Here is a 19,278-nt window from a genome sequence, read left to right on the forward strand (position 1 = left end):
ACATAGATTTCTTACTGCATGTTTATGTTTAGTGGCTTGCTTGCTTTCCTATTTGTCATGGCAAAACAGATGATTGTATTTTCCATGCCCCTGTGGTAAAGAGAAACCCAATGGACCATAATATGTTGTGAACACTGCAGCTCCAAAATGGCTGTCAGTTATTTTAAATAAATAAAACCAGCTGTTAGCAAAAGAGGATGACAGGCAACCATCTTTTATATCTTTAACTCCTTCTAACACACTGTGCAGCAGGTGCATGAAATACTAGTGACGGAGAAAGGAAATTATAAAACATTGTTATAAGGAAGGCAAAATTGATTTTTTAAGCATATGTTTGTGCAGCATGAATGAGCACATCTTTAAAAGGACTGTCTGTTAAAGCAAAGATTAATGTCGGGCCGGAGAGCATTCATCAATGTTTTCTGTTCATTGCTGACACCGGCACAAATCAAAGACAAACTCATGAATGCAATATCTACTTGATTGTAAATCCACAGTGAAAACAGCGAATCTGCAGGAAGGGTCGTCACTGCGAGCTCTGTCCATTTCAATTCTGCGAAAGGAGGACGGCCCTTCAGGCTAGGTAATGATTCATTCATGTTCCATCATTTTTAGTATTGTTACCCATTGGAATTTTCTTCAAGTTAATGATTTCTCGTTTATGGCCAAAAACCAGGCTGATTATGGATTCTAAGAATCAGTCGCTACCTAGACTGATGCAGAATGCAGATCTAAAAAAAGGAGACCATTTTGCAGACATAAGTGGCCATCTAGAGGGTTATAATTTTACCGTTAGCGAGCCATTGATTGGGCTGGTTTGGCGTAAGGGCTTTCAAGTAATTATAATCATTGCAAGCAGAGATATTCATTAGAGGTTGGCATGGTGAGGGATTGGGCTTCAATGGCTAACTATACAATATATGTTAACTGTTCAAGCTGTCTTTATTCTCTCTCTTTGTTTGTCCATTAATAGCAGGCTTGACATTTGTACATTTATTTAGTTATGCTCCACTAAAATTACCTTTAAATAACCACATAGAAATCAGTCTTTCTTGTCTAAGTTACAGATACAGTGCGACGCTGCATACTGTCGGAACTGCAGCCGCAGTGGTGTGAGAAGCACATATTACTGTAGCTGTTACATTCTCTAAGATCCTCCACCTGTTTTGCACTCCTTTGTGCGTTAGTCCTCTGGGATAACACAAGAAAATAAGAGTTCAAATGACTGGAGATTGATCTGATTTTTACCACCAAACTGTTTATTTTTCCTTTATAATCAATACATTTTTTTTGCATAACTGCATTACTACCTTGTTTCATATACATTAAACACTTGCATAATATATATTTTTTATTACATTAGATTTTATATAAAACTATGCTTGTGTTATTGCAGGATACCAAAAATATTTCATATTTGTGATCAGCCACAGGCATCTATTTTGGAGATAAGAAGTAGGAGTGGCCCTTTAGAATTCTTAAACCAAGTAAAAATGCCAGAGACCACTACTACATGGCCAGTTTTAAAAATACCAAGTAATATCATAGTAAGGAGTGTGTACAATGATGGGTCACATGACCTAAGGCACAAAGCTGGTTAGTTCAGAGCTCAACTAGGGCATTTGGGAAAGGGATATATAGGATATTAACGCCAACCAATGAAGCCCCATGGTGCCCAGGGTAGCGATGGTCGGAAAATCCGATTTCAGTTTTCACAGAAATTCTGATTTCTGCCAATGCCGATTACCGATTTTGTGGATTTCTGTTTTATGATTTGCGAGGAGTCTTTTTGAGGGGGAATTTTTTGCATTCTCTGATTGGCCAAATACCTATGAAAAGACTCTGCTTCCTCTGATTGGTCCAATGTTTCCAAATTCTTTGTTTGGTCTGAAATTACCGAGTTGTGATAATGCAGTATTTATGCAAAGATCCGATTTCCATTTTCTGATTTCCAAGAAGGGTTTTTTTTTTGTCATTTTTTTGCATTCTCTGATTGGCTAAATACTTCTGCATTGACTCTGCATTCTCTGATTGATCCAGCGTTCCGAGTTCTGTGATTGGGCTAAAGTTACTGAGTTGCACTAATGTGGTTTTTCCACAAAAATCCAATTTTCGATATCCGTTTTCTGAGTTCTATAATTGGAACTCGCTCCTCAATCATTAAGAATTACAATAAATGCTTCCTTATATACTATATGAAGACCAAAGAAGCACAATGTAGTGCTTGCTATTAGAGATGTCATGAACATCAGATTTTGGGTTCGTGAATGTTGAATCCGAACATCTCGGAAAAGTTTGGATTTGCGCGAACCAAGCGAACCTCCATAGACTTCAATGGGCAGGCGAATTTCACAAACTACAAAGACTGTTTATGGCAACAAAAGTGATGGGAAAATAGTTTAACTTTCAAAGGCTCTAACACCTGGACAGGGGCATGGTGGAGGGAAATTCATGCCAAAAGTCCCAACAAAAATTACGGAGTTGATGCAGAGTCGGGTTTTAATCCCTAAAGGGCAGAAATCTCAGTACAGTCCCATATTTGAGGAAAAGGGCTGCTTTAAAATGTCCAGAGTGGTAATGTAAGGGTTATGCCCACTTCATACTGACAGACCAAATGCCGCATTTACTGAGATTGAGCGCTAACAGGTCTGTAAGGCCCTTAGGTGTGTGGGCGCTGCATGCACGCTCAACTGAGGCAGACTGGCTCAGTGTACAGCTGAAATTTTATTTTTTTCTTGAGTCTATTTGTGAAAGTTATTGACAAAAAAAATGTGAAAGTTATTTATATATAGATTTGTTATTTATAGCAAATTAAAAAATACATATTTATTTATAATAAAAAATACATAATTTCAAGGTAATATTTATATAATTTCAATGATAATTTTCAAAAAATCTTAAGTCAGCAGGTGTCAGGCTGGCAGCAGGCCTGCCTGCCATTGGTGGTGGGGGTGATGTGGTGGTGTCACCCAACTCCAATGCAGAGTCACGCAGTGGAGGCTTGCCGCTAGTGGGTGGCAGGCTGGCACCACGCCTGCCTGCCATTCCTGATGGTGGTGCCACCAATTTCAGTGCAGAGCCATGCAGTAGAGGCTTGGAAGCAATGAAATGCAGGCTACCTGAAAGTCCATCATGGTGTCTGAAGAACCAAGAAGGAGAAGGGAGGGTGGTGGGGGTGGCTGGTGTGCGTAAATTGGCACCCTCCTTTTTTTAGTTTACCTTGTTTGACAAAGTTATTTCTGAAAAATACATGTGTATGTATATACATATATATCTCATATTTGTGTTTTCGACCTTTTTAAAATTGAAAAAAAAAACGTACTTCTTATAAAATAAAAAATTTTGAAATGTTAAGACAGCATGTGTCAGCCAGACTGGCAGCAGGCCTGCCTACTATTCCTGGTGGTGGTGCTACCAAGTCCATTGCAGAGCTACGCAGTGGAGACTTGCAAGCAATGGAATTGCTTCTCGGCCTTTTGGCTAAGACCAAGTGTAGTATCTATTTTTAGCAGTTTCAGGGGAAGTTAGCTCTGACACCCCAGATTGATGAACCAGAGGGGAACCTTAAACAAGTGATCAGGGGAGTAGAGATGCCTGTGCCGAAGGGAGAACAATGGAAAGGGCCCCGCTTTGGTGGGGCCAGGGGCCACCCATGCACATTTTGTGGTGGTGGACCACACTGTCACCAACTGCGACTGGGTGGATTTCTTCCTGCTCTCCCACCATGTCAGGCAAGGATATGGCATCCCTACTCACTACATAAGTGTAATGAACACTGCAAACCTCAACCCTGATCATCTCCAAAGGTTGACTTTAAAATTGTGCCACATGTACTGGAAGTGGCCTGGGACCATCCAAGTGCCAGTACCCTGCAAATATGCCCACAAGTTGGCTTTCCTGTTCAGGCAACTCCTTCACCATGAAACTTCCATTCAGAGGTGTAATAAGCTCTTCTTTCTTTATGTGTTGGGAACAACCGGCATCGTTTTTTGCCTATCGTCGACACAATTACCTTGCTTTGTATGCTTATTAAGGGGGGCATACAAAAATCAAGAGGAGCTAAGAAATTAAAAGTGGTGAGACTTCCGTAACAGTTCCACCAGCGAGGGTCCAGTAGCGTTGCCACCCGGTACAGATCGTTCTCCTTTAACCATTTTTATACTGGGGTCCTTCCCTCAACAGGCACAACAGCACAAAGGATCCCATTTGAACAAGGATGGATGCCAAGATAGTCAGCTCCTCTTCCTCATTGAGGTCACAAAAGGTCTCCTCCTTCCCCCCGCACCTCATTGACAGTGTTCTGTCTGGGGAGTATCCCACAGACACAGAGCTATACAATAGTGCAAACACAACACAGTGTTAACAGAGGCCTTGCTGCAGTGTAGTAGTCTGCTGCTTGTGTAGTGTGGGCTGTGGCACACAATTCTATCACACTAGAAGGGGCCACACCTGTGCGTCAGTGACAGTGTTCTGTCTGTGGAGTATCACACAGACACAAAGCTGTGCAATAGTGCAAACACAATACAGTGATAACAGAGGGCCTGGAGCTCCATCATGCTAACTAGTTATGTGACCATGCAGCCATGCAAGATTGGGCAGTGACAGGTCTGTAAGGCCCTTAGGTGTGCCGGTGCTGCATGCGCACTCAACTGAACGGACCAGCTTGGGCGTTGTTATTTATTTTAAAAAAGTATTTTTTAATGTAATTTACAAAAAAAAAATGAATTAAATGGACCAGCGTGGCACCGCGTCATGTCACGAGTACCAAAGGCCTGGATGGATTGGGAAGTTAATTATAGAACTTTATGATGGTAGCAAGCAGACTGTCTCACTGTACAACCTATTTTCTTTTGTTTTTCTTAAAGCTTGTTTGTCAAATGTATCAAAAATTATTTCTAATGTTATTATATTTGTGTGCTGCTTTTAATAATGTGTGCATACTGTGATTATATAGTTGTGTGACACTGGTTAGACAGGCGACCGCGAGGGATTAATTAAGCAATTTTATTCTAATTCTTCCTGAACATATCAACAGTCCAGTTAGCATATAAGCAGCTACTACAGCAACAAGGAATACAAATCCATATGTGTCTCCAATAGTAAAGTCCATCCATAGCAAGGGAGACAAGTTGAAAATGTTCAAATCTTTTCCTCAAAAGCTCAACTGACTACATTCTCTCCATTTGCTTTATAGGTGCGTACACACACACTACTGTAATGAACGACGGGTCCGTCAGACCCTCCCTCTGGGCGGGCATTCTGCCGACAGCAGTGCCTGTGTACAGTCTGTCGGCAGACCGGCAGACTGATAAGGCTGTTTCTGAAAGATCCGCTATACTGAGCACCTATTCCTGCCTACCTATACTGAGCACCTATTCCTGGCACCTACTCCTGCCTACCTATACTGAGCACCTATAAAAAGCACCTATTCCATTAGGGAGTGGGGCACATCTGGGTACCATGGTGGTGGGGGGCACATTATTTAATGGAGGGGGCGGGTCCAAATTCTGCATCGGGGCCCTGTGGTCTGTAGCTATGCCACTGATTATAAATACAATGAATGTAACAAAGTTGTGGAAGAATGGATGTGGAAATCGCAGTGATGTAATACATTTGGAGTATTGATTATGTGCAAGGGAGTAGCAATAGGGGTTGCAGAGGTTGCTACTGCATCGGGGCCCTTGGCCAGAGGGGCCCTCCCTCAACTGCAGAATTAGCTGTCTATTGGTCATGTGCTCATAATAATCACTTATATAGATGCTTGGAATAGTGGTAATCATTAACAAACTGCTCCCCATTCCCTTCTTGCACCTCTGACACTGTAGTTGCCATTGGCAGGTTTTGGTGCGCCATATCAATGATCAATTATGTATAGAGTGCTTGGGGGGCCCCATTGTAAAACTTACACAGGGGCCCAGAGCTCCTTAGCTACGCCACTGATTATGGGCTATATTTGAAATGTTCTGCAAGGCCAGATTTAAAATTAAAGCCATTCTTGAAATAAGAACTAAGTAAAACTTGACCCAGAGCCGAACCTGTACCTTCATAAAAGTCTGAAAAATTGGAAATATGTGTGCATTTTATTTTAGGAACATGTCATTCCTTTGACGAAAATATTACATGTTCAGGTCTTCCATTAACCATAACATGCATTAAAAAAAAACACCCTTACAGCACCAACAATATTTGTCTGAAATGCCATAAGGTATTTTCACGCTCTAGTAACATTTTCTGCATGGCAGAGTCTAAACGAAATTATAGTTACCTAGAATCTAGTCACATTATAATCTGACATTCGGTAAGCACATTGCTGTTATAGATACAGTATATATATATATATATATATATATATATATATATATATATATATATATATATATACATATCCTACCTAATACAAGGCAAGTGTCCCTGCGTCCTGTCCCTGTGTCAGTGCTTTTGCGCTACAGCACATGTCCTGCACTGACAGCCCATTGGGAGAGGACGCAGGATGATCCAGGGGGCGTGTTGGCTTGGCAAGCGCGTGCATCGGTGACAGACCTAGAGCCCGTTGTTTTTAAATGGGCTTAGGTCACACGCACACAGACACACACACACACACACACATATATATATATATATATATATATATATATATATATATATATATATATATATATATATATATACACATATATACACAGTGGGTTGTAAAAGTATTCAGCCCCCTTGAAGTTTTCCACATTTTGTCACATTACTGCCACAAACATGCATCAATTTTATTGAAATTCCACGTGAAAGACCAATACAAAGTGGTGTACACGTGAGAAGTGGAACAAAAATCATACATCATTCCAAACATTTTTTACAAATAAATAACTGCAAAGTGGAGTGTGCGTAATTATTCGGCCCCCTGAGTCAATACTTTGTAGAACCACCTTTTGCTGCAATTACAGCTGCCAGTCTTTTAGGGTATGTCTCTACCAGCTTTGCACATCTAGAGACTGAAATCCTTGCCCATTCTTCTTTGCAAAACAGCTCCAGCTCATTCAGATTAGATGGACAGCGTTTGTGAACAGCAGTTTTTAGATCTTGCCACAGATTCTCGATTGGATTTAGATCTGGACTTTGACTGGGCCATTCTAACACATAGATATGTTTTGTTTTAAACCATTCCATTGTTGCCCTGGCTCTATGTTTAGGGTCATTGTCCTGCTGGAAGGTGAACCTCTGCCCCAGTCTCAAGTCTTTTGCAGTCTCCAAGAGGTTTTCTTCCAAGTTTGCCCTGTATTTGGCTCCATCCATCTTCCCATCAACTCTGACCAGCTTCCCTGTCCCTGCTGAAAAGATGCACCCCCCGAGCATGATGCTGCTACCACCATATTTGACAGTGGGGATGGTGTGTTCAGAGTGATGTGCAGTGTTAGTTTTCCGCCACACATAGCGTTTTGCATTTTGGTCAAAAAGTTCCATTTTGGTCTCATCTGACCAGAGCACCTTCTTGCTGTGTCCCCCACATGGCTTGTGGCAAACTGCAAACGGGACTTCTTATGCTTTCTGTTAACAATGCCTTTCTTCTTGCCACTCTTCCATAAAGGCCAACTTTGTACAGTGCATGACTAATAGTTGTCCTATGGACAGAGTCTCCCACCTGAGCTGTAGATCTCTGCAGCTCGTCCAGAGTCACCATGGGCCTCTTGACTGCATTTCTGATCAGCGCTCTCCTTGTTCGGCCTGTGAGTTTAGGTGGATGGCCTTGTCTTGGTAGGTTTACAGTTGTGCCATACTCCTTCCATTTCTGAATGATCGCTTGAACAGTGCTCTGTGGGATGTTCAAGGCTTTGAAAATCTTTTTGTAGCCTAAGCCTGCTTTAAATTTCTCAATAACTTGATCCCTGACCTGTCTTGTGTGTTCTTTGGACTTCACGGTGTTGTTGCTCCCAATATTCTCTTAGACAACCTCTGAGGCCTTCACAGAGCAGCTGTATTTGTAGTGACATTAGATTACACACAGGTGAACTATATTTAGTCATTAGCACTCATCAGGCAATGTCTATAGGCAACTGACTGCACTCAGATCAAAGGGGGCCGAATAATTATGCACACACCACTTTGCAGTTATTTATTTGTAAAAAAAATGTTTGGAATCATGTATGATTTTCGTTCCACTTCTCATGTGTACTCCACTTTGTGTTGGTCTTTCATGTGGAATTTCAATAAAATTGATTCATGTTTGTGGCAGTAATATGACAAAATGTAGAAAACTTCAAGGGGGCCGAATACTTTTTCAACCCACTGTATATATATATATATAGTACCATATTCTTTTCCGGTGCTGTATGATGGAAGAAACAAGCAGGGGTACATAATATCCAAATATTGGTATACATGACAATAAATACATTGGCACATTATTTAGATGTGGTTTGCAGTATTGTACATTACAGTGGCAAATTGTATGGTGATTAACAAAGCATATTGGGCTTGATTCACTAACCGACGCTAAGCCGGTTAGTGTGCCCTAAGCGTTAGTGTGCGCAAACCACGGCGTTAGGTGGTTTGCGCCCAAACATTTGAAACAATCCCGCTCACTGCGCGCGCAGCGCGGGTAATAGTGCGCGCTGCTGGCCCTTAAAAGTCACACCCGGTGCGTCAAAAATGGCGTATTGGGTGCCCGTTAAGCAGCGCTATGATGTGCCACTTCGGTAGTCACCGATGCGCCATTTTTGTCGCATCGGGTGCAACTTTTAAGTGCCAGCGGGTGCAATGTTATCCTCGCACCGGGCACTAATATCGGCGCACCCGTGCTGCGTGCGCAGTGCACGGGGCTGCGCGCAAAGTAGGTATGCGCACACTAGTGGCCAAAAAGGGCTTTTCACACCGGCACTAACACTTAGCGCCAGTTAGTGAATCAAGCCCATTGCATCTTCAAGACACTCAAATAGCCGGCGTCCATTGCTTCATTGTGATGTGCAAGCCCCTTCACCGCGGCAAGGTAATGATCACGAAGGGGGACGGGCACATGTACATGCCTTTTGTTTTTTTGTTGCAGCCACCCGCAGTGCAGCCAGAAAAATTAGGCAGGCATGTACACGCACCAGAAAAATTTGTGTAGCAGCCGCTGCTAGCAGCGGCCTTAAAAATTCAGGAATCCGCCTAGAGTCCTGGACCCTGTTGGCGGTGGCGGAGAAGGCAGTCAAGCGGCCTGCAGGCAGAGATGCTGTGTGTGGGGACTGACTTAGTCTTCGGTCGTGCATTAGCCCTCCGTGATCCATTCCTCATTCATTTTGATAAAGGTCAGGTACTGAACACTGTCGTGACTTAGGCGACTTCTCTTCTCAGTAACTATGCCTCCAGCTGCACTGAAGGTCCTTTCTGACAGGACGCTTGCGGCAGGGCAAGAGAGAAGTTGTATGGCAAATTGGGACAGCTCTGGCCACAGGTCAAGCCTGCGCAACCAGTAGTCCAAGGGTTCATCGTCGCTTTTCGCAGAGTCTACATCCACACTCAAGGCCAGGTAGTCGGCTACCTGCCGGTCCAGGCGTTGGTGGAGGGTGGATCCGGAAGGACTATGGCGAGGAGTTGGACTAAAGAACGTCCGCATGTCCGACATCACCCTGAGATCGCTGGAGCGTCCTGTTCTTGCCTGCGTGGACTTGGGAGGAGGAGGGTTACTGCCAGTGGTACCTTGATTGCGTTGTGCAGCCACATCACCCTTAAACGCATTGTAAAGCATCATCGACAGCTTGTTCTGCAAGTGCTGCATCCTTTCCGCCTTGTGTTGAGTTGGTAACAGGTCCGCCACTTTGTGCCTGTACCGAGGGTCTAGTAGCGTGGCCACCCAGTACAGGTCATTCGTCTTGAGTTTTTTGATACGGGGGTCCCTCAACAAGCTGGACAACATGAAAGAGGACATCTGCACAAAGCTGGATGCAGACGTACTCTCCATCTCCTCTTGCTCTTCCTCAGTGACGGGATGCAACTCCTCTTCCTCCCCCCAGCCACGAACAATACCACGGGAACGTGGAGCAGCAGAAGCCCCCTGTGACGGCTGCCGCAGTTGTTCTTCTTCCGCTGCCTCTTCCTCCTCCACAGAAACACCTTCCTCATCATCACCATCATCAGAGTCTGTCTCCTCTCCTTCCCCACACGACTCCTCTTCTTCCTCCTCCTCCTCCCCCCTCTGTGCTGCCGCAGGTGTTGTGGGAACATCGGGTTCATGTGTAAATGGCTCCCACGACTCCTGCTGCCGTAACTCTTCTCGTTCACGCTCCTCCACAGCTGTATCCACCACTCTACGCACGGCACGCTCCAGGAAGTAGGCGTAGGGGATCAAGTCGCTGATGGTGCCCTCATCGCGACTCACCAGTTTGGTCACCTCCTCAAAAGGCTCCATGACCCTGCATGCATTTCACATCAGTGTCCAGTTGTTGGGCCACAACATCCCCATCCTCCCAGATCGTGTCCTTGTACTGTAATGATACAGGTACTGGGTGACGGCTTTCTCCTGGTCTAGCAGGCGAGAGAACATCAGCAGGGTGGAATTCCAGCGAGTCGGACTATCGCAAATCAGGCGTCTCACCGGCAAGTTGTTTCTACGCTGAATGTCCGCAAAGCGTGCCATGGCCTTGTAAGAGCGCCTGAAATGCCTACACAACTTCCTGGCCTGCTTCAGGATGTCCTCTAAGCCTGGGTACTTGGACACAAATCTTTGCACGACCAGATTCAGCACATGTGCCATGCAGGGTATGTGTGTCAGCTTTCCCAAATTCAACGCAGCAATGAGATTGCTGCCGTTGTCACACACCACGTTGCCGATCTCAAGCTTGTGCGAGGTCAGCCATTGCTCCACCTGTTTGTTAAGAGCAGCCAGGAGAGCTGCTCCAGTGTGACTCTCCGCTTTCAGGCAAGACATGTCTAACACTGCGTGACACCATCGTACCTGGCATGCAGCATAGGCCCTGGGGTGCTGGGGCTGTGTAGCTGGAGAGGATATCGTGGCACCAGCCAAGGAGGAGGAGGAGGATGACGACAGCGAAGCGGTGGTAGCAGGTGGAGAGGAGGTGGCTGGAGGCCTGCCTGCAAGTCGTGGAGGTGTGACAAGTCGGTCTGCTGCGCAGCCACGTACTCCCTGCTTGCTGCCATCGGTCACCAGGTTGACCCAATGGGCTGTGTATGTAATGTAGTGGCCCTGTCAGTGCTTGGCAGACCAGGCATCCGTGGTCAGGTGGACCCTTGACCCAACGCTGTGTGCCAGAGATGACACCACTTGCCTCTCAACTGAACGGTACAGTTTGGGTATGGCCCATTGCATCTTCAAGACACAAAAGGGAATAAGTCATGGCCTTGTGAGTTTATCTAAAGGAATAGGAAAGAAACAAGAGATGGAGAAATGCATAGCATTTACATTAAAGATTGCTGTGTCAGTGAGTCATATTCAAAAAGGAGCAAAGCTTTTCCAAAGGCTAAACATGGGTTATCTTCAAATACCTAGATTGTATGCTAGTCTGAAAAAAAATGTCTTTTTAGGGTGTGCTTGAAGGTTGATAGCTTTGGAGAGAGACAGAAGTGAATTCTTGTTAGAAAGCTTCTATAAACTAGCTTCTTAAAGTGCAGCAATGTACAATGCAGGAGAAATAGATATTAATCAGCAGAACTTTATGGCTCATGGCTCTTGGCTACAACACACTAGAGATGCCGTGAACCTCCGATTTTCGGTTCGCGAACCGGGTTCGCGAACTTCCGCGGAAGGTTCGGTTCGCGTAAAAGTTTGCGAACCGCAATAGACTTCAATGGGGAGGCGAACTTTGAAAAATAGAAAAAATTATGCTGGCCACAAAAGTGATGGAAAAGATGTTTCAAGGGGTCTAACACCTGGAGGGGGGCATGGCGGAGTGGGATACATGCCCAAAGTCCCGGGGAAAAAATCTGGATTTGACGCAAAGCAGCGTTTTAAGGGCAGAAATCACATTGAATGCTAAATTGCAGGCCTAAAGTGCTTTAAAACATCTTGCATGGGTATACATCAATCAGGGAGTGTAATTAGAGTTCTGCTTCACACTGACACACCAAACTCACTGTGTAACGCACCGCAAATAGCTATTTGCGTAGTGACGGCCGTGCTGGACTGGTGCGCACCGTGGCCAGAGTGTAGGCCGTGGCGTTTTTCAAGCCCATATGGTCACCGGGCTGTGGTAGCTCAATGATAGAACAACAGTGACTGTCCAGCTGATCAAATTTGGTCTGACCACAATGAAGCAACAACCTTATTATCTCTTCTCAGTAACTATGCCTCCAGCTGCACTGAAGGTCCTTTCTGACAGGACGCTTGCGGCAGGGCAAGAGAGAAGTTGTATGGCAAATTGGGACAGCTCTGGCCACAGGTCAAGCCTGCGCAACCAGTAGTCCAAGGGTTTATCGTCGCTTTTCGCAGAGTCTACATCCACACTCAAGGCCAGGTAGTCGGCTACCTGCCGGTCCAGGCGTTGGTGGAGGGTGGATCCGGAAGGACTATGGCGAGGAGTTGGACTAAAGAACGTCCGCATGTCCGACATCACCCTGAGATCGCTGGAGCGTCCTGTTCTTGCCTGCGTGGACTTGGGAGGAGGAGGGTTACTGCCAGTGGTACCTTGATTGCGTTGTGCAGCCACATCACCCTTAAACGCATTGTAAAGCATCATCGACAGCTTGTTCTGCAAGTGCTGCATCCTTTCCGCCTTGTGTTGAGTTGGTAACAGGTCCGCCACTTTGTGCCTGTACCGAGGGTCTAGTAGCGTGGCCACCCAGTACAGGTCATTCGTCTTGAGTTTTTTGATACGGGGGTCCCTCAACAAGCTGGACAACATGAAAGAGGACATCTGCACAAAGCTGGATGCAGACGTACTCTCCATCTCCTCTTGCTCTTCCTCAGTGACGGGATGCAACTCCTCTTCCTCCCCCCAGCCACGAACAATACCACGGGAACGTGGAGCAGCAGAAGCCCCCTGTGACGGCTGCCGCAGTTGTTCTTCTTCCGCTGCCTCTTCCTCCTCCACAGAAACACCTTCCTCATCATCACCATCATCAGAGTCTGACTCCTCTCCTTCCCCACACGACTCCTCTTCTTCCTCCTCCTCCTCCCCCCTCTGTGCTGCCGCAGGTGTTGTGGGAACATCGGGTTCATGCTGCCGTAACTCTTCTCGTTCACGCTCCTCCACAGCTGTATCCACCACTCTACGCACGGCACGCTCCAGGAAGTAGGCCTAGGGGATCAAGTCGCTGATGGTGCCCTCATCGCGACTCACCAGTTTGGTCACCTCCTCAAAAGGCTCCATGACCCTGCATGCATTTCACATCAGTGTCCAGTTGTTGGGCCACAACATCCCCATCCTCCCAGATCGTGTCCTTGTACTGTAATGATACAGGTACTGGGTGACGGCTTTCTCCTGGTCTAGCAGGCGAGAGAACATCAGCAGGGTGGAATTCCAGCGAGTCGGACTATCGCAAATCAGGCGTCTCACCGGCAAGTTGTTTCTACGCTGAATGTCCGCAAAGCGTGCCATGGCCTTGTAAGAGCGCCTGAAATGCCTACACAACTTCCTGGCCTGCTTCAGGATGTCCTCTAAGCCTGGGTACTTGGACACAAATCTTTGCACGACCAGATTCAGCACATGTGCCATGCAGGGTATGTGTGTCAGCTTTCCCAAATTCAACGCAGCAATGAGATTGCTGCCGTTGTCACACACCACGTTGCCGATCTCAAGCTTGTGCGAGGTCAGCCATTGCTCCACCTGTTTGTTAAGAGCAGCCAGGAGAGCTGCTCCAGTGTGACTCTCCGCTTTCAGGCAAGACATGTCTAACACTGCGTGACACCATCGTACCTGGCATGCAGCATAGGCCCTGGGGTGCTGGGGCTGTGTAGCTGGAGAGGATATCGTGGCACCAGCCAAGGAGGAGGAGGAGGATGACGACAGCGAAGCGGTGGTAGCAGGTGGAGAGGAGGTGGCTGGAGGCCTGCCTGCAAGTCGTGGAGGTGTGACAAGTCGGTCTGCTGCGCAGCCACGTACTCCCTGCTTGCTGCCATCGGTCACCAGGTTGACCCAATGGGCTGTGTATGTAATGTAGTGGCCCTGTCAGTGCTTGGCAGACCAGGCATCCGTGGTCAGGTGGACCCTTGACCCAACGCTGTGTGCCAGAGATGACACCACTTGCCTCTCAACTGAACGGTACAGTTTGGGTATGGCCCATTGCATCTTCAAGACACAAAAGGGAATAAGTCATGGCCTTGTGAGTTTATCTAAAGGAATAGGAAAGAAACAAGAGATGGAGAAATGCATAGCATTTACATTAAAGATTGCTGTGTCAGTGAGTCATATTCAAAAAGGAGCAAAGCTTTTCCAAAGGCTAAACATGGGTTATCTTCAAATACCTAGATTGTATGCTAGTCTGAAAAAAAATGTCTTTTTAGGGTGTGCTTGAAGGTTGATAGCTTTGGAGAGAGACAGAAGTGAATTCTTGTTAGAAAGCTTCTATAAACTAGCTTCTTAAAGTGCAGCAATGTACAATGCAGGAGAAATAGATATTAATCAGCAGAACTTTATGGCTCATGGCTCTTGGCTACAACACACTAGAGATGCCGTGAACCTCCGATTTTCGGTTCGCGAACTTCCGCGGAAGGTTCGGTTCGCGTAAAAGTTTGCGAACCGCAATAGACTTCAATGGGGAGGCGAACTTTGAAAAATAGAAAAAATTATGCTGGCCACAAAAGTGATGGAAAAGATGTTTCAAGGGGTCTAACACCTGGAGGGGGGCATGGCGGAGTGGGATACATGCCCAAAGTCCCGGGGAAAAAATCTGGATTTGACGCAAAGCAGCGTTTTAAGGGCAGAAATCACATTGAATGCTAAATTGCAGGCCTAAAGTGCTTTAAAACATCTTGCATGGGTATACATCAATCAGGGAGTGTAATTAGAGTTCTGCTTCACACTGACACACCAAACTCACTGTGTAACGCACCGCAAATAGCTATTTGCGTAGTGACGGCCGTGCTGGACTGGTGCGCACCGTGGCCAGAGTGTAGGCCGTGGCGTTTTTTAAGCCCATATGGTCACCGGGCTGTGGTAGCTCAATGATAGAACAACAGTGACTGTCCAGCTGATCAAATTTGGTCTGACCACAATGAAGCAACAACCTTATTATCTCTTCTCAGTAACTATGCCTCCAGCTGCACTGAAGGTCCTTTCTGACAGGACGCTTGCGGCAGGGCAAGAGAGAAGTTGTATGGCAAATTGGGACAGCTCTGGCCACAGGTCAAGCCTGCGCAACCAGTAGTCCAAGGGTTTATCGTCCCTTTTCGCAGAGTCTACATCCACACTCAAGGCCAGGTAGTCGGCTACCTGCCGGTCCAGGCGTTGGTGGAGGGTGGATCCGGAAGGACTATGGCGAGGAGTTGGACTAAAGAACGTCCGCATGTCCGACATCACCCTGAGATCGCTGGAGCGTCCTGTTCTTGCCTGCGTGGACTTGGGAGGAGGAGGGTTACTGCCAGTGGTACCTTGATTGCGTTGTGCAGCCACATCACCCTTAAACGCATTGTAAAGCATCATCGACAGCTTGTTCTGCAAGTGCTGCATCCTTTCCGCCTTGTGTTGAGTTGGTAACAGGTCCGCCACTTTGTGCCTGTACCGAGGGTCTAGTAGCGTGGCCACCCAGTACAGGTCATTCGTCTTGAGTTTTTTGATACGGGGGTCCCTCAACAAGCTGGACAACATGAAAGAGGACATCTGCACAAAGCTGGATGCAGACGTACTCTCCATCTCCTCTTGCTCTTCCTCAGTGACGGGATGCAACTCCTCTTCCTCCCCCCAGCCACGAACAATACCACGGGAACGTGGAGCAGCAGAAGCCCCCTGTGACGGCTGCCGCAGTTGTTCTTCTTCCGCTGCCTCTTCCTCCTCCACAGAAACACCTTCCTCATCATCACCATCATCAGAGTCTGACTCCTCTCCTTCCCCACACGACTCCTCTTCTTCCTCCTCCTCCTCCCCCCTCTGTGCTGCCGCAGGTGTTGTGGGAACATCGGGTTCATGTGTAAATGGCTCCCACGACTCCTGCTGCCGTAACTCTTCTCGTTCACGCTCCTCCACAGCTGTATCCACCACTCTACGCACGGCACGCTCCAGGAAGTAGGCGTAGGGGATCAAGTCGCTGATGGTGCCCTCATCGCGACTCACCAGTTTGGTCACCTCCTCAAAAGGCTCCATGACCCTGCATGCATTTCACATCAGTGTCCAGTTGTTGGGCCACAACATCCCCATCCTCCCAGATTGTGTCCTTGTACTGTAATGATACAGGTACTGGGTGACGGCTTTCTCCTGGTCTAGCAGGCGAGAGAACATCAGCAGGGTGGAATTCCAGCGAGTCGGACTATCGCAAATCAGGCGTCTCACCGGCAAGTTGTTTCTACGCTGAATGTCCGCAAAGCGTGCCATGGCCTTGTAAGAGCGCCTGAAATGCCTACACAACTTCCTGGCCTGCTTCAGGATGTCCTCTAAGCCTGGGTACTTGGACACAAATCTTTGCACGACCAGATTCAGCACATGTGCCATGCAGGGTATGTGTGTCAGCTTTCCCAAATTCAACGCAGCAATGAGATTGCTGCCGTTGTCACACACCACGTTGCCGATCTCAAGCTTGTGCGAGGTCAGCCATGGCTCCACCTGTTTGTTAAGAGCAGCCAGGAGAGCTGCTCCAGTGTGACTCTCCGCTTTCAGGCAAGACATGTCTAACACTGCGGGACAACATCGTACCTGGCATGCAGCATAGGCCCTGGGGTGCTGGGGCTGTGTAGCTGGAGAGGATATCGTGGCACCAGCCAAGGAGGAGGAGGAGGATGACGACAGCGAAGCGGTGGTAGCAAGTGGAGCGGAGGTGGCTGGAGGCCTGCCTGCAAGTCGTGGAGGTGTGACAAGTCGGTCTGCTGCGCAGCCACGTACTCCCTGCTTGCTGCCATCGGTCACCAGGTTGACCCAATGGGCTGTGTATGTAATGTAGTGGCCCTGTCAGTGCTTGGCAGACCAGGCATCCGTGGTCAGGTGGACCCTTGACCCAACGCTGTGTGCCAGAGATGACACCACTTGCCTCTCAACTGCACGGTACAGTTTGGGTATGGCCTTTTGTGAAAAATAATTGCGGCCTGGTATCTTCCACTGCGGTGTACTAATGGCCACAAACTTACGGAAAGCCTCCGACTCCACCAGCTTGTATGGTAATAGCTGGCAAGCTAATAGTTCCGCCACGCCAGCTGTCAGACGCCGGGCAAGAGGGTGACTGGCAGACATTTGCTTCTTACGCTCAAATACTTCCTTCACGGATAGCTGGGTACTGCTATGGGCAGAGGAGAAGGAACCACTGAAGGGAAGAGGCCGGTGTGGAGGAGGGTGGCTGTGAAGGTGCAAGGGAGAAAGTGGATGAAGACGATGCACCTGAAGGAGGAAGAGGAGAAGGAGGGTGGCTTGTCTTTTGAGGGGTGCTGCTTTTCCTCAGGTGTTCTTGCCATAGCTGTTTGTGCCTTCTCTCCAGGTGCCTTCGTAAGGCACTTGTCCCTACGTGAGAGTTGGCTTTTCCGCGGCTCAATTTTTGCTGGCAGAGACAACAGATGGCTTTGCTCCGATCTGAGACACACACGTGAAAAAATGTCCTGACCGCTGAGCCCCCCTGGGGTGATGGCGCTACGGTGGCATCAGCAGCTGACGTTGAAGGGCATGTTGGCTGGCTGGCCATAGCTGGCGATACATGGCGCCGGACACTGCCCCTAGCTGTTTCTGAGGACGAGCTCCCTCAGCTTCTATCATGGAGTCGTCTCCTCTTACTCCTCTCTGACTCCTTCACTGAACTGTCCCCCTGGTCATCTTCTCTACCGGGAACATATGTGGTATCCGTATAATCGTCATCATAATCCTCCTGGCCAGCTGCGCTTTCCTCAGACACCTCCTCAAGTGCACCGACTTCAAGTGGTCCACCATCATCCCCATCCACACACGTTACATCCATACTATCGCCACCTAACTCAAACGTATGAGGTGGTGTACCTGCGCCTTCTTGTTGTTGTTGCAGTAGTGGCTGGGAATCAGTGATTTCACCACCACCACCAAATAACTCCTGCAAAGTGTCAAATGCAGTGGATGTGGTCCTTGTTGTAGCGCTGGTGGCTGCGGGAAATGAAGTGTTCTGTGTTAACTACTCAAACACCTCCTCACGATTTTGGGAAGGGATGGCACGTGCCTTCTTCTGAGCACTGTATTTTGGGGCAGGTCTGCACGAAATCACAGCAACACCACCTCGCACAGCCACAGACCTGCCGGTGCCTGGTGGCCTTCCTCTGGGTCTGCCTCTACCTCTTCCTCTACCTGGTTTGTCCATTTTGTCCATCTCGGGGGGATGCTAGCTATATGCAGTGAGGTGGGTTCTCACTCAACACAACAGGTAGTTAGATGCAGTGAGCTGGGTTCACTGAACACAACAGGCTGTAAGATGCAGTGAGCTGGGTTCGCTGAACAGTAAAGGTACTTAAGATGCAGTGAGGTAGGTTCTCACTCAACACAACAGGTAGTTAGATGCAGTGAGCTGGGTTCACTGAACACAACAGGTTGTAAGATGCAGTGAGCTGGGTTCACTGAACAGTAAAGGTACTTAAGATGCAGTGAGGTGGGTTCTCACTCAACACAACAGGTAGTTAGATGCAGTGAGCTGGGTTCACTCAACACAACGCTAGGTATATGCAGTGATAAGGTGGGTTAAGTAAACACAACAGGTACTGGGTAGTTAGATGCAGTGAGCTGGGTTCACTGAACAGTAAAGGTACTTAAGATGCAGTGAGGTGGGTTCTCACTCAACACAACAGGTAGTTAGATGCAGTGAGCTGGGTTCACTCAACACAACGCTAGGTATATGCAGTGATAAGGTGAGTTAAGTAAACACAACAGGTACTGGGTAGTTAGATGCAGTCAGCTGGGTTCACTGAACAGTAAAGGTACTTAAGATGCAGTGAGGTGGGTTCAAACTCAACACAACAGGTAGTTAGATGCAGTGAGGTGGCCAGGTGGGTTCACTCAACCAACAGGTAGTTAGATGCAGTGAGCTGGGTTCACTCAACACAACGCTAGGTATATGCAGTGATGAGGTGGGTTAAGTAAACACAACAGGTACTGGGGTATATGCAGTACTGGGTAGTACAATGTGCAGCTCCCTGTCACACACACAGGTAGTCACTGAATGTGCTGGGCTGCTGGCAGTGGCACACACAATATCAATTAGCAAGGC

General features: G+C 47.4%; 1 pseudogene; it reads left to right on the plus strand.

Annotated features, from left to right (window-relative positions):
- Positions 1-3,460: 3,460 nt before the first annotated feature.
- On the plus strand, positions 3,461-3,567 carry LOC137554816 (U2 spliceosomal RNA; annotated as a pseudogene).
- Positions 3,568-19,278: the final 15,711 nt, after the last annotated feature.

Source organism: Hyperolius riggenbachi, chromosome 2 (genome assembly GCF_040937935.1).
Source record: "Hyperolius riggenbachi isolate aHypRig1 chromosome 2, aHypRig1.pri, whole genome shotgun sequence".
In the NCBI taxonomy this organism is placed as follows: Eukaryota; Metazoa; Chordata; class Amphibia; order Anura; family Hyperoliidae; genus Hyperolius; species Hyperolius riggenbachi.